The following is a 15413-nucleotide window of genomic DNA, read 5'->3' as shown; positions in this document are numbered from 1 at the left end:
TTGAGAACCAAACAAAAGGGATGTTGCTTAAGTTCCCCAAGACTCAGGTTTTTCATTTATAAAAAGTGGAGATGATGCAGATATCCCTGCTTAACTCAGAGGCCTGTGGTGTGTTGGTAAATTGGAACTCATCATCATCTTTTCCAATCTCCATAGGGTGCTCTCTTGAACTATTGTTGCTAGAAAGTTATTTACAGCACATTTCTCAGACAACCTTGCAGCTAGGGCTACAAATGTGATTTAAGTTTCTCCACCTAGATCCAACAGCTCGTGATTTGGAAGATGGAAGGTAAGTAGGAGCCATCTTCCTGCTGCTTTGGCCATTTGCTTACCCAGTTACAGAGATGTTTGCTCCCTGTTGCAGCAATGTTCCAGGACTGACTACCTAATTTTAAGCATGCTGAGAGGCAGTTGCATCAGCCATGACTTCCTTACACTTATATTGCAGCCACAGCGATGTGTCTTTGAACTCAACAGATCCACGCGTGGCCTCCTGACTGCTCCCTGTGATTGACAGTGGTGAAGGCAGTGGGCCAGTTCGGCAGTATTGTTCTGGTGGTCTTTCCTGGAGGCCCAGGCTGGAGCTCGCTCCTCCAGCCCTTCCAAAAACTTTGTAGAAGTCAAATTCCTTCGTTAAATCCCTTTCTGACTAAAATAACTGGGGTGGAGGCTTGTGTTTCCTTCTACTGAAGCCTAACTCATAAAGGGCTAGTGTGCATTGCCAATGAGGCATTTAATGTAGAAGTGCTTTTCATTGATTCATCCATCCATCCATCCAACCATTCATGCATTCATGTATTCATGTATTCAATGAATATTTATTGAACATCTACTAAAACCAGATACTAAGCTTGGCACTAGGCACATGATGGTGAGTAAGTCAATATGGTCTTATAATCATGGACTTAGGGGAAGAGGCAAACAAAAAAGTAAGTAAGTAACAAACACTTAGGTAATCATAGTTGGTGCCGTGTTGTGAAGTGAATAAATAAGGGGTTGAAATAGAGGATAATTGAGGGAGTGGGAGGAGGAGAACTTATGGGCTCTGTCTGGGCCTGTCAATCTCTAGGCATCAGAAATTCTACTTTTTGTCCTCTTTAAAATCAATAATCCAAGGGCCCCCACCTTCAGAACTCAGGTGATCTGTTAACAAGATACCACAGAACATGTGAGTGACTTAATTGTGCTGCATGTCCCTCTTAGCATGTGGCAGTTGTCAAATGAACACACATGCAGAAGGGTAACTGCAAGCCCAGGAGGAGACCTGGCAGGGGAACCTGCCTTTGGTGAATTTATCACAGTCCAAGATCAAGTCCTCAGCCTCGTGGACTCTTGACTGGCCAAGAGTGTTCTGACTGTAGGTTCATCTTTTTGGGATGGGCATACATGAGCCAAGTCTGCAGAGATAAGTCATTATTAGAAAGACATCCTCTGAATCTCCACCCCGAACTATAAATGTCAAGGAAACTGACCACTTGACTCCTGACCCAGAACATTCTTTCCTCAAGGGCATGCTAAGTGGGAAGGCAAATAAGAGTTTGCTGGGTAAACCTGGAGTCAGTACAGGTATACCCTGTTTTCTGAAAGTTTGCCTTACACAACTTTACTTTTACAAAAGACCAGCCTTAGTATGGTAACAGTTTGTGTGTGTGTGTGTGTAAAAGTGAAAATCCTCTTTGGATTTCTTTCGGTTACTGAAAACTGATACTAATATAGGTCTTTTGTAAATGAGAAGTTGTGTAATACAAAGAGCAGGGGATACTCTTTGTTTTACGCCATTCATCTCATGAAGATTTTACTTTCAGATAGCAGGAAAAACATGTGCTAGCATGCTCAGTACTTAATGACGTGGCATCTGCTTGGTCTAGGGCTATCCACGGGCAGTACCTACATCTGCCTCAGTGGCTCTTCTTTCCATACCTCTGTGGTTATCAATCTCACTTCTGATGAACATTTTGGATGTGACACAAAGGGATGTCAAATACATGCTATTCTGCCATCATCCCCCCTCCAGTGCGCTGGCAGACATTACTAATTGATCTTGGCTCTATTTCCCACTGGGCCCAGATAGAGCTTCAAAAAATCCTTTTCTATATGGCACTCCAGGAGACCACAGTCAATTGACTGAAATTGACATTTAGGATGAAAATTCCTTTCTCTGGGTCAAAGGGCAAATCTGGTTATAGACTCCATCTACTCTTACTATGACTTGCATACCCATGTTTTATTTCATTCTCAGAGGGCAATTCCAAATTCTTGGTGGGAAATGTGGGCTCATGACTCATTTACATTTTGACTAATATCTTCAATGTCTTCACTCATTCATTCAATGAATATCTATTGGAAACTATTAGTACCAGCCTTGGGTCTCTCTGATGAACCCTACTCTCATGAGGCTTATTGCTCAGTGTTCTAAGCCTAGGAATGGTTCTAAAGATGGGAACTTGAAGCTGATCCACTGTAGAGTTAATGCTGGACTCCAGTCTTCCCCCAGAGGCAGGCACCTGTTTTTCTGCAGGGTATGGCTTGTCCTTTGGGACACTGGCACCCAAACCAGTGACAGCTCAGTTCCTTTTAGATTATATATTTTCTCCTTTGATTTGTGTACCTGTGGGCTGATGCTTATTTATGAAATCATGCAACAATACCTGAGCTTAGTTTTTGGAATACAAGGCTTTTTTACAAAGAGAAAAACATGTGCCCCTTACCTTTCAAAGGCAACTGCAGAAACAAAGGTATTTAATATTCTCCCAACACCCCAAGAAATGTTGGTTGTGCTGTAATAAGAAAGGGAGAAAATGATTCAGTTTCAGAAGTAAAAAAGTGACAGGACAAACAAAAAGAAGTCTGTTAGGAGGAAGCAATAACCTAGGAGAGGAGGAGAGCCTGCTGGAATGGAAAGACTGGCTGAGTGGGTTAAACAAAGCAGGGCAAGTGAGCTGCTGCTGAGCCCCTAGCCTGCCACCTCCCTGTGGATGAGACACATATGCTAAGGCTAATGGGTCAGGAAAGTTCCTGCTCAGGTTTGCCTGCTGTTTGCTCAGGGCCCCCACTGGGCAGTCAGCTCCTGCTTCCAGCACCGAGCTCCAGAGCTGGGAGAGGCCTCTCCTGTGTCCCATGGTGCGCTCCTGGCAACAGGCAACATGGGGCTTAGACACCTGCAGCTGGGGCTTGTCTATGATTCCCTCCCTTCACTGCCTCCTAGAAAAGTTTCTCCTTGAAAACAATGGGTGTTTAGAAGTGGCCTACTTTAATGTCAAGGAAGGAAATAAAAGAGAGAAAGGAGTAAAAGGAAAAACAGAAAGAGGCACTATAACAGGATGTGAAGGGCTTAGGTCACACGGTCAGCCCTGGGTTCAAATTCTGACATTGCCATTTACTAACATGGAGTTGCTGGATAAGCTATTAACCTCTCCAAGCCTCAGTTTCCTCCTCTATCAAATGGAGATAATTATGCTGATCTCATGAGGTCACTGCAAATGAGATAAGATATCTAAAATCCTTGGGCCCTTGGCCCATAGTGCAGTAAGGACTCAGAAAAGGTAACCGTGACAGTCAAACTGAGTGAGGCTTTTGCTATTGACCGTGATGATGCTGGTGACCATCTCTCTGGGCTTCAGTTTTGTTATCTATGAATGACTTGATCCGAGTGATCTATGGCACCCCTTCTGAGAGTCTGTGCTTTCAAGATTAAGAGGAATTTAGGCTTAATAATGAAAGACAAACACAACTGACATTTGTATAGTTCATCAAATTTGCAAGTCATTTTATACAAATTTGCACTAGAATTTCATAGTCATTCTATGGCTAGGTGGAATTACCCCAATGTACAGTTAAAGAAACTGAAGTTTGGTAAAGTCAAGTGATCTGCTCAAGATCATGAGGTCAGCAAATGGCAGGATGGAGACTCGTCTTTCCAGCACAACACCAGACTGCATTTGGGGTTCCCTGAAATGCATTCACATTTGCACCTCTCAGTTTTTGCTCATTCCTTTTCCTCTGCCTGGAATGTCCTCCCTGTCAGAACGTCTCCTTCCAGATTCCATTAGTTCTGTTTCAGCCTTTCTAGAGCTTGCACCATGAACAGGCTACTATCACATATTATCCCCAGATGGCTGTCTCCTCCCTGGACCCTGGAAAGCCCTTTGAAGCAGATGCTAGTTTTTAATTGTCTTTGTATTCCTAGTTCCTATCATGTTATCTGACATATATTAGGTTCTCAATAAATTTTCAACCAATGAATGAATAGAAGTGATGCATATTGTTCATCAGCCTGGTTGGGGAAAGAGATGGTTTTGAGGCAGTATAAAAATATTGGAGAATCAATCTATTTTACAATGGCTCACATGAGTCAATCTTTAAAAAAAAATGAGACCTTTGTCTTTGGAATTTGTATAACACTTACTGAAACCTATTAAAAATGACAATGTACATTCTTAAGAAATTTTGATTGGTCAGCATTTTCAAGGTGACATTTGGGAAAATAATTACATCTAAAGGGCTAAATTTGCCAAGTATTATTCAATTTCAGGTATGCCACAAACAGACCAACACAAAAGTGATGTGTCATGAATGATTCGTCCAATAGACATCTTACTTCTTTAGGGCCTGTTATTTCTTTCTCATCCTGGGCTTAAGGGTCATTTATCTTATCCCCCAAAGGTTCAGTGTGATGGTTGTTTTAGACTACTTTGATAGGACTTTAAATGTCATGGCTCTGTGTAGGAGGAGGAGATTCAAGGTTAACGAGAACTCAGACCACACTGAGTGTAAATCTGGCCCTTTGGATTGACAGCCGTGGGTGAGAGACACAGAAGATTTCTTTGCACAAACATTAGATGTGGTTTGACCTTTCTTGGCAAAGGAAATGAGCTGACTCATTCTGAGCCAAGTGGAGCTCTACTGGGATTAAAGATTCAGGAAGATCAATTTGAGAGCTGGAAGGGATCTTGAGGGGATCTCTACATGTATATATATTTATATATGTATGTGTATATTGTATGTGCATATATGTATACATGTATATTTGTATATGTATGTATATTTGTGTGTGTGTGTACTCATTCTCATCCATTTGTATGTTTGAGGCAGCAGATTTGCAGAGATACACCAGCTATAGACTAAATGTTTATGCACCCCCCCAAATTTATATATTAAAGCACTAACCCCCAAGTGATAGTGTTTGGAGGTGGGGCCTTTGGGAGGTGATTAGGTTTAGATGAAGTCAAGAGGAGGGAGTCCCGATGTTGGGATTAGTGCCCTTATAAGAAGAGGAAGAGAACAGAACTTTCTTTCTCTCTCTGCCATATGAGGATATAGCAAGAGGGCAGCCGTCTGCAAATCAGGAGCTTTCTCCAGACACCAAGTCAGAGGGTACCTTGATCTTGGACTTCCCAGCCTCCAGTACTGTGAGAAATAAATATTCATTGTTTAAGCCACCCAATCTATAGTATTTTGCAATAGCAGCCTGATTAAGATAATACTCAAGGGGTTTGTGAAGCCCATGAAAGTAGCATGTGTGTACAACTTTTGCCAACTTCTCAAAAAAAGGTCCCTGGAGGCTGGCTTGTTTCTCCCTCATTTTTCATGTTCTGTTGAGAAGGAAGGATTTTTGTTCTACTCCCTGACAGGTCAGAGGATGGGAAGCCCATTCCTGGCTTCATTCTCTCAGCCATCTGGCCCAGTCCTCCTCTGGAGCAATCTCTCTGGTTGGAGAGTCGGATTGTGCGCCTCTAAGAGTGGCCTGGACTCTCTCCACAGAATCTACCTGCTATGGAGGCAGCACTAGCTTTACGGGCATGCAGCCTATGCAGTTGTGCAGGCCCTGTGCTTGATTTAACCTTCTGCTGATGCCATTTAAAAATTACTAACAATTGTTGAATGCGGGCACTGAATTTTTATTTTGTACTTGTCCTTGCAAATTATGTAGCTGGTCCAGGAGTGAAAGCACATTACCACTTGCTCTCCATTGTGGGGAAGTGTTGAAGAGGGGGAAGCCAGCAGTTTTGGAGGGTACATTTCAATTTAAAGGGGGAAGTTTCAGGAAGCCCATTTGGCTACAGAACCTCGGCTTACTCTTCCACCAGCCTCCCTGGCTAGTCGAGGGGTCCGAGAGGCTTTGTTGCATGTTGGTTATGAGTGTGGGCCCGGGCACCACCTCCAAGTACAAATCCTGCCCTTTCAGATGACATGGCCATGGGCAAATGGCTTAAGCTTGAGGCCCAATGTTTTCCATCCTGTAATACTGCCAAATGATCTGACATGTCTCAGTACTTACTGGTCCTAGAACATAGTAAGTGTTACTAATGACTGCTATTATATTAAGATCTCCATGACTTCTGTACCTTATTTCTCTTGATTTAGAATTCAGAAGGGAAAGATAGGATGTTATTTATTGAGTTTCTGTAAAATTCATGTCTCAAGAAAGGTTAAGAATTACCAAGAATTCTATGCAGGATAGACTGATATGAGAACATCCTTTAGAAGGATCCTTCCCTGCTGTCAAGGAGTTTGTAAGTTCACTGTCTGGAAACTGATAGTGCAAGGTAATATGGGAGAAGAGCTTTACCCTTTGGAATCAGCTGGTGACAGATGAACCCCTCTCATTTAAAAAAAATTTTATTAAGTCCCCTCTCATTTTTAAAAGAAGGCTTTTTTAATCATCATCTTTGTGACCTCCTCCCAGGGCACCACAGATGGGTATCTGTCCTTCCCTAGACAAAAGTTGCATGTATTATCTGAGAGGATGATGTGTTTATAAGAGATTTGGTTTTCAACTCAATAAATCAAGTCTAGTGCAGTATTTCGGTAGCCTCTATGACTGGCTTAATAATTCTCTAGAATCATCTGATTGTTTTCTCAACTCCAAAAGGGGGATGATTATTTATTCTTTCACATCATTCCTGACCTCAAGAAACTTATAGACTAGTGAGGTGACCAAAATGTAGATGGCCAGTGACTACACAGGGTGTGCAAGGTGGTAGAAGGAGCATCTTATTCCTTGTGGGCTGCTGTAGGAAATTATGACAGACTGAGTGGCTTAAGTGACAATTTATGTCTCACAATTCTGGGAGGCTGGAAGTCTAAGATCAGGGCCAAGTTCTGGTGAGGACCCTTTTCTGGGTGTATTGGCGGCTGTCTTCTTACTGTGTCCTAACTGGGTCTCTGACCTCTAAGGGCACTAACCCTGTACATTAAGGCTCCATCCTCATGACCTACTCACTTTGCAAAGGTGGTACCTCCTAATGCCATCATGTTGGGGTGGGGGACAACAAGCATTCAGTCCATTGTGAGAAGGAGGGGTGTTCTGGCTGCCTACAGGGCCAGCTGGAAGAGCTTCACAGAGGGGTGAGTCTTGAACTCTGTTGAAATAAAAATAGAGTTTTCATGGTAGACAGTGGCATGTGTGTGTGTGTGTGTGTGTGTGTGAGATGAATGTTTTAAGAAAAGTAAAATGAAAGTAAAAATATTAATGTGCAGATAGAGCCTGCTCTTCTGGTGGCAGTTGCTTCAATTTTGGACTTACTGGTGCTGTAAATGAACGTCTTATTTACATATTCTTCCCACCAAAGACTCCCTTGCTCTTTCTTTCTCCCCAGAATGCCTTTATGTTTCAACAATCATCCCCTTTTGCAATTCATACCTGGTTTGGCAAAATTTCTTTCTGGGAGTTCAACACTGGTAGGTCGTTTTCTAAATGACCACAATGCGATAAAGTTTCGAAAGGTTTCAAACGACTTCTGACAGGCTCCTTCTGAGTGAGGGTGCCATGGGGAGAAGGGGGCAGGACGGATGACTCAGCAGAGGCCAAGCAGGCTGAGACGCAGAGGGGCCTGGCCTGAGCGGGAGACACCTTTCATGCCAGAGCTCTCAGTGAGAGGCTGCTCGCAGCATCTAAGGCAAACGTGTGCTTCCACTGTCAAAAGGCAAAGACGAAGTGCCTCAAAATATGTCCCAGGTTTGAGCTCAGAACAAGAGCTCTGCTGAAATCCTGTGTGGTGAGTGAAATCTGTGAGGGGGCCTTACCGCACCCCGCCTGAAGGAAGTCTTCTGCATGGTCTGGCCGTGGGACCTCAGTCTCCACATCTGCAGTGTGGTGCCCTGCGTCTCAGGGTAACCCCCAACGAGATGCCTGCAACCTGGAAGGTGCTTTAGGCATTATTATCATTGTTTATTTATTCCACATCACATAGCATGTGTTGAAGCTATCAAAAAACAAAGAAACTAGCCCAAATTAAATAGAAACAAAGCAAAGGAAAAAAGGGGGAGAATTTTTTGAAGGTGCTATAAAATGCCCCAGGCTGGGAGGCTTAACAGAAATTTGTTTCTCACAGTTCTGGAGGAAGGAAATCCAAGATCAAGGTGCCAGCAGATTTGGTTCACGGTGAGGTCACTCCTCTGGGTTTGCAGATGGCTGCCTTCTCGCTGTGTCCATACTCGGTGGGGGGTGGGCCGGGGGTCGGGGTGGTGGGGGGAGAGAGAGAGAGAGAGAGAGCTCACTTCTCTTCTTATAAGGGCACTAAACCTAATCACGAGGACTCCACCCTCATGACCTGATTACCACTCAAAAGCCCCATTTCTCAATACCATTAACTTGGGGAACAGTGTTTCAATACAGGAATTTTGGGTGTACACGAACATTCAGTGCATAGACAGAGGACTTGTAAAGCTTGTAGCCGTCGTCATCCCCAAGGCCCAGAGCCTCAGAGAAAGGCAGAAGCTCTATGCAGGAGGCCACAGGCCTGTCACAACAGACAGGAAAAAAGGTTTCTGTTGAAATTTACATCAATGCTACAAAGGATGCCTTTCTTCCTTCCATCTCTCCTTTACCTGTCCCGTGATGGGCCTAGTGCTAGACACAAGGGCAGGGCTCCTCTGAGCGTTCCCAGACCACAGGGGACAGAGGCCTTGGAGCCCACCGTCCCCACGCCATGTGCAAGTAGCTAGAATGGCGGGAGGGCGTTGAGGTGGTGTCAGATGCCAAGGGCTCCTGAGACTGATGCTGGCAGTCACGAGACCTGCTTCCCGTTTGGCCTGTTCATTACAGGTTTGAGTTCTTATTTACTTGTATGTGAATATTTATTCCTATACTTATGTACTGAATATTCATTTATAAAGTGTCAGAAGCAGGATTTATACTGTAGTCCTGGTGGACCACATCTGATCATCATTTGAGCCAAGGCACCCACAAAAGCCTGACTTCTTGAGATCTTTTCTGACAACACTCTCCTTTACCTTGATGCAAGTTGCAGGGAGGATGTTCCCCTTTGGTCTAAAATATACTGTGCTTTCATTGACTCAGAATAGGTCATCAGACCCTGGTGATTGTCCCAGTATAACCCTGCTCATTTCATGCTCATTCACTTCACTTCATTGCAACTCAACTTAATTGAATTCAGTTCGGTTCAAAACATCTGTGAGGAGTTTCCAGGCACTGGGGAGGCCCAAGGACCAGGCACTGGCTGCTATTTCCGGGTCTTGGCAATTTCCCTATTGGCCACTGGGTGGCAGTGTGTCCCATGAAATTTTCATTGTGCCGTGCTGGCGGGGCTCCTCCCCCAGCCTAAGGCTCAAAGATTCTTGCACCTCACTTGGATTTGTTTAATGCACATTTCCAAATTGAATCGACAGCTCGTATTATAGCTGTGCGTGTGCAGTATATGTGTTTAATTATACTGTGGAATTAAATTCAAAAGGGTGAGAATGTGGTTACATGTGCACATTTCCAAAGCCTGCTCGAGTTAGCAGCTTTTGCCCAGGCCCAGTCAGAGGTGGTGAAGCTGCAGGGGAAGCTGAGAAAAGCCTCAAACCCAGAGGAAGGTGGCATCTACTTGGAGCAAAAGGGAACTGTGCAAACTCTGCTTCCTGGGCCACTGACAGCCACAGCCCTGAGGTCTGGTCCTACCCACCTGCGGCCCCGCGTTCAGACACGTCCCTTCTGTGCTCTTCCTCTAGCTCCTAGCTGGGTGGTCTCATGAGAACCGGCCTTCGGGGGGCCTGCATATTGCCCCATCCCTCCGTCCCCCAGCATCCCTTACTCCTACGTCCTACAGAGAACAGCAGCTTTACTATGTGGAATATCAGTGACTGTAGAATGGCATTAGACAGGGCTTTACTGTCCGCAGATGTCTCTAATGGTGCCAATTCAGGCACTGGAAGGTCAATGCTAACAGTTACTAGAATGGAAAGTCTTCAAGGTTATTTCCATAGCATCCTTAGCAAGTAGGATTCATTTATGTTGAATACCTCAAGTGATAGGGAACTCCCTGTCTCACAAGTAGATCCTTTCCTTCGTGATTGTTTTGTTTAAAAAGGGCTTATTTTCTTTGAGTTGAAATCTGGCCTCCTGTGGGTTTTAACTGCAGACCTTATTCTTTCCTCTAGGGCCACACAGGGAAGACCTGTGGATCTTGTTTATATTGCACATTTTGATCTGGTGGATCTGGGAAGGGCCAGAGATTCTGCATCTCTCACAAGCTCTCAGGTGATGCTGTCCCTTGGTTCAAGGAAACCACTGTGAGTAGCAGGGGACTAGAGAAAAAGCCTTGGGCTTTAGAATTATCTCTGGATTTAAATTCTGGCATCACTCTCTAGCTCTGTGACCTTGGAAAAGGTACTCAAGTTCTAACCTACAAAATGGGCATTATAAAGCCTAAGTAAATAATGCTTAATTCTTTTATTATGTGAGTTAAATGAAATTGTAAGTTCATTTTGTCTAGGAACGCTTTCAGCGGCAAGTAAAAGAAACTTGACTAATACTGGCTTAAACCATTTGAGTTAATTTTTCCTGCCTAACAGGAAGCACAGTGAATGATAAGTGACTATTAGCATTTGCTCAGCTGCTCATTGATGCAGTCAAGTATCCAAGTTTTTTAGTATCTCCTTCCCTGCTATGCTTAGCATTTTAACTTTTCATTCTCATGCTTCTTGCTGCATGGTCACAAGATGGCTGCCATTTTAGTCCAAGCATTATATATACATTCAAGGAAAGAATAAAAGGGGATGTCTCAAAAATGGCAGTCTGATTCTTTCATCCGGAAAGCGGAGCACTTCCCAGAAGACCTCCTGCAGAGTTTTCCTTAAGTCTCATTGGCCAGGGCTGGGTCACATAACCCCTCTTAGTTTTACAGGATCTTGGCATAACAAATCACTGCCAAAAAGGAATGGAATTTTTATGGTTCGTTACCTTAGGCTTGCCAAATTGCTCTGAACAGAAGTGTAGTTTTGTCGGCAAGTGTCTCAGTCGTATATGGCCTGCTATAACGAGGTATCATAGACTGGGCGGCTAAAACAACAACTATTTATTTCTCAGTTCTGGAAGCTGGGGAGTCCAAGATCCAAGCACCAGCAGGTCCAGTGTGTGATGAGGCTCGCTTCCTGGTTCATAGATGGCTGTCTTTGTACTGTGTCTTCACAGGGAGGAGAGAGGGTGAGACAGCTCTCTGGGCTCCTTTTCACAGGGCACTGATCTTATTTATGAGGGCGACGCCCTGAAATGCCTTGTAAGAAGTTGAGCTCCCTGAGGCCTCCACGCTGTCAGGACACACGTCACACATGTAAGTGCTTTTTAGTTTGCAGTCCTGGTCTTCCAGTTATCCTACCCCAGGTCCCAAGGTGAGTGCATGAGGCTTCGGATGATTCCAGTTCACCACCCTTGGGTCTTCCTAGCTGAGGCCTTGGCATTGGGCAGAGGAGACAAGCCGTTCTTACCAGGCAGTCTGACTTCCCAACCTACAAAACCTGAGCATAATTCAATGGTTCTTGTTTTAACCTATTAATTTTGGGGATAATAACTTCCTTAGTAATGGTAATTGTAATAGAAGCTAATAGAATTTGTCACAGAATGTTTCCCACAGTGCCTGACAGAGTAGGTGCTCAAACTATGCTACTTACTAGAACGTCTCTTCACTCTCACCGAAACTGTTTATGTCTTTGGTACCGATGACTAGACTAAGCAAGCTATGATAGATATCTTAATGTCTTTCCAATGTTTCTCCGCTTGAGTTGATTCCATGTTCCTTTATCAGCCTGCTTGCTTTCCTCTCAGTGCATCCCTGGTGATACGCCCTATTTGAAGTTTGGCTTCCAAATCTAATGATAGTAACAGTGAAGATTCATCAAATGATTACTATGTGCCAAGCCCTTTGATAAGCACATTACTTAATGAGGTAGGCACTCATACCCATTTTAAAGTTGAGGATACTGAGGCACAGAGGGGGCAAATACTTGTTCATGGTAACAGAGCTAGTACGTGTTGGAAGCTAAAAGCTCTAGTCTAGCTGTTCTTCCTAATGGAAAGCAGTATGTTGGCTGTATTAAGACCATTGCAATAGGATCATGGGCCAGGTGGTGTCTTTGAGATTCTATGGGGTTGCAGGGAGAAGAGACATATTGTGTATATGAATAGTTCAGTAAAAACCATGCTGGAAGAAGAAGAAGCCATCTGGAAGATTTGTCAGGTCTCCAAGTTCCTATCTCTTGAGAAATCTTAACATTCTCTGGCCTCTGATATTTGTCCTTTCTGTGCTAGTTTTCAACACCACACCTGTCCTTTGTCCATGGACCGTTTGTACTGGCCACGTGTAATCCCCTTTCCTCTGCCTCGTCCCACTCTGTATCCTTTCCCAGTCCATTCATTGCTCACTGCTGCCATTCAGATGCTCAGTGGCGGACCACCTCTCTCTGCTTGACTACCCAAAATGGCCTTGCGCTCCAGCCCCACCAGTGTCCTATTTCTGAGAGCAAAAACAGGTTAAATTTATCTTAGGAAATATTTCAGGGGTCCTGGTTATCACTACTTCCTTTTTCAAGTGCTCATAATACATCCCTTCCATTTATAACTATATTAGAAAATTTTCACTTGAGTTTGACATCAAAATCACTGAACCCACCTTCTTTTGGAGAACTAGAATAACAACATACTTGTCTTCTGTCACCTGTCAATAACAAGAAGAGTTTTCCCTCCCCCGGTCACTCCCTGTTTACTTGCCAGAGCTAATCACTTAGACTTTGAAAGCGTCTTTTAGTTCTCACTGCTTTTATTTCTAAAAAAACTCAATTTTTCCCCTTAATTTTAAAATTGTGAACTTTTTCAATTTACTTTCTGTTAGAATTCTCATACCTTTTATTTTCTCATCTATGACAAATTTATTTCATTCAATAATCATTTTTGACATTATTTTGACTATAAAGAGATTGCTGAGCCAGTTAGGGTACTAGGATCATATTATAAAAGTTTAATAAGCAAGTGAATGTAGAAGAAAACATTATTCTCTTACTTAGTCGTAGCCTAACATTTTGCCACAGTTGTTCCAGGTATAAAACACAGCATGAGGGATGCAATTGAAACCTTCCTCTTCCTAATCTCATTCTTGTCCTCCTCTCCTAACTTTCATAGAGTAATCACCATCCTGAAGCTGGTGTTTGTTATTCTGTGAATTATTATTTTTTACTTGTATTCTATATGCATGTATTTCTAAATTGTATATAGTACTGTTATGTTTAAAAGTTTGGTATAAATGGCAGAATACTTTATTTTGCTGTTTGTACCTACTTCCCCCCCCCCTCAATATTTGCTTTTGAAATTTATCCATGTTGATACATGAAATTGGCTTTTAAAAGTAATGTATGGTATTTCATTGCATGACTATACCACACTGTATTAATCCATTTTCTTATTGATAAAGTTGCATTCTTATCCCTTTTTTTTTGTCATTATGAACAAATGCTGCAACGAACATTTTTATAATTGTCTTCTTGGTCATATGTGGGAGGCTTTTCTGAATAGGCTGAAGTATAGTATGTAAGCATTGGCAATTTTATTAGATATTGTCAAATTATTCTCCAAAATGGTTGCAATAATTATGTACCCACCAGCACTGGATGTATTTTCCTGGAATGGTCAGACTTCTATCATTATCTTTTTCCCCAATATCATGGGCATAAAATGGTCCCTATATGTGATTTCAGTTTACAATTCCCTTTTACTTGTGAGGCTGAACATCTTTTCAAAGATTATTGGCCATTGCTTCTAAGTGATTGCCTCATATTTTTTATTTGCCCAGATTTCAGTGTACCAACTATTAATTTTTAAAAACAGATGTTCTAACATATCGGTCAATGATATTTTCCACACCAGCTAAGATGCTTTTGGCCTTGAGTAACAGAACCCCAACAAACACTAGCTTCAATAACTGATGTGCAGTTTTGTCATGTAACAAGATTGATGGCAGTAGGTGGCTCCAGGGTAGGTGTAGATGCAGATTTAGACGTGGCTCTCCCTGTCTTTCTCTTCCGCTGTTATAGTGTGTTGGCCGTATCTCTTGGGTGGTGCCAAGACCACTGGTGCAGTTCCAAAGAGCATGTCCTTATGTCACACAGGCAGGAGCTGGGAGGAACATGGTGGGGCCTACACTGGGCCTTTGCCTTCAGTCTTTTTCCTTTATTGGGGTACATATTCTTTCTTAAAACCCCCTGAAACCTTGTGCTTGTATCTCATAGGCCAGAACCGATCACAAGTCTGTATTAGACAAATTGCTGGTACTTAGGTATAGGACTCCATGATTGGTTGAGGCCAATCCCAGTTCATCCTGGGACCTGGGCAGACTGCATGGACAAAGATGGAAATAACTGTTTTGTAGGCAGCCAAGGTGTCTCCCTTTTCACAGATCAATAAGTAATCTTCCAGTTCATATGCTTTTCCTCCTGAGCACCTTCCTTATTAGTCTCTGTCCAGCCGGTTCTTCCCAAGGCCTGCTTCACAGCTTTCCCTTTACTGTTTTCCTTGTTTGGATCCCTTTCCTGAAGGCAATGTTTTACTCTTTCTTATTTTTTTCTCTGCTTTTACAGAATCTCAACCCTTCAGGAACTTCCTAAGAAGGAACCTATAAGAAGTAATAATATATGCTTTGAACATTGCTTGTGTGAAAATGTCAATATTCTACCCTCAGATTTGATTCACCGCTTGGTTGGAAAAGAATGCTAGGGTTCAAATAATCTTCTCTCAAAATTTTGGGGGCATTGCTCTTTTATTTTTTTTGTCTCCAATGCCTAGAGGTCCAGAACCATCCTGAGTCCTGGTCCTTTGATGAAAAGTCTCCTTCTCGTCTCAAAAGCTTTCCAGGTTTCCTCTTCATCCCTGGCTTCTGAAATCCCACCCAGCTCTGCTGCGGTGCTGGGCATTCAAGAGGCTCTCTCACACAGATTTTTATCCTATAATCCTGGGAAACAGCCTTGTTTTATGCCTCTGCTAGTTCCCTTTTCTCTGTGCTGACTTCCTGGGATTCCTGTTGGTCACATGGTAGACTTTCTGGATTAATCTCCACAGCTAACTTCCTATTATTATTATCATTTTTTGCTTAATTTTCCTCTCTTAGCCTTTTTGTTTTACTTTCTGTGAGGTTTTTTTTGGCTTG

At 43.0% G+C, this 15413-nt stretch overlaps 1 long non-coding RNA gene across 1 annotated transcript; it reads right to left on the bottom strand.

The window, feature by feature from the left end:
• Positions 1–275: 275 nt before the first annotated feature.
• On the bottom strand, positions 276–8464 carry LOC118973299 (uncharacterized). The gene is made up of 3 exons (XR_005062564.2): positions 8332–8464; positions 2709–2777; positions 276–1397 (listed from the first exon to the last, which is right to left on the bottom strand). It is a non-coding gene; the product is annotated as an uncharacterized lncRNA (long non-coding RNA).
• Between the last annotated feature and the right edge of the window lie 6949 nt (positions 8465–15413).

The sequence above is a fragment of the Manis javanica genome, chromosome 10, assembly GCF_040802235.1.
Source record: "Manis javanica isolate MJ-LG chromosome 10, MJ_LKY, whole genome shotgun sequence".
NCBI lineage: Eukaryota > Metazoa > Chordata > Mammalia > Pholidota > Manidae > Manis > Manis javanica.
This window is presented reverse-complemented; position numbering and strand designations above follow the sequence as displayed.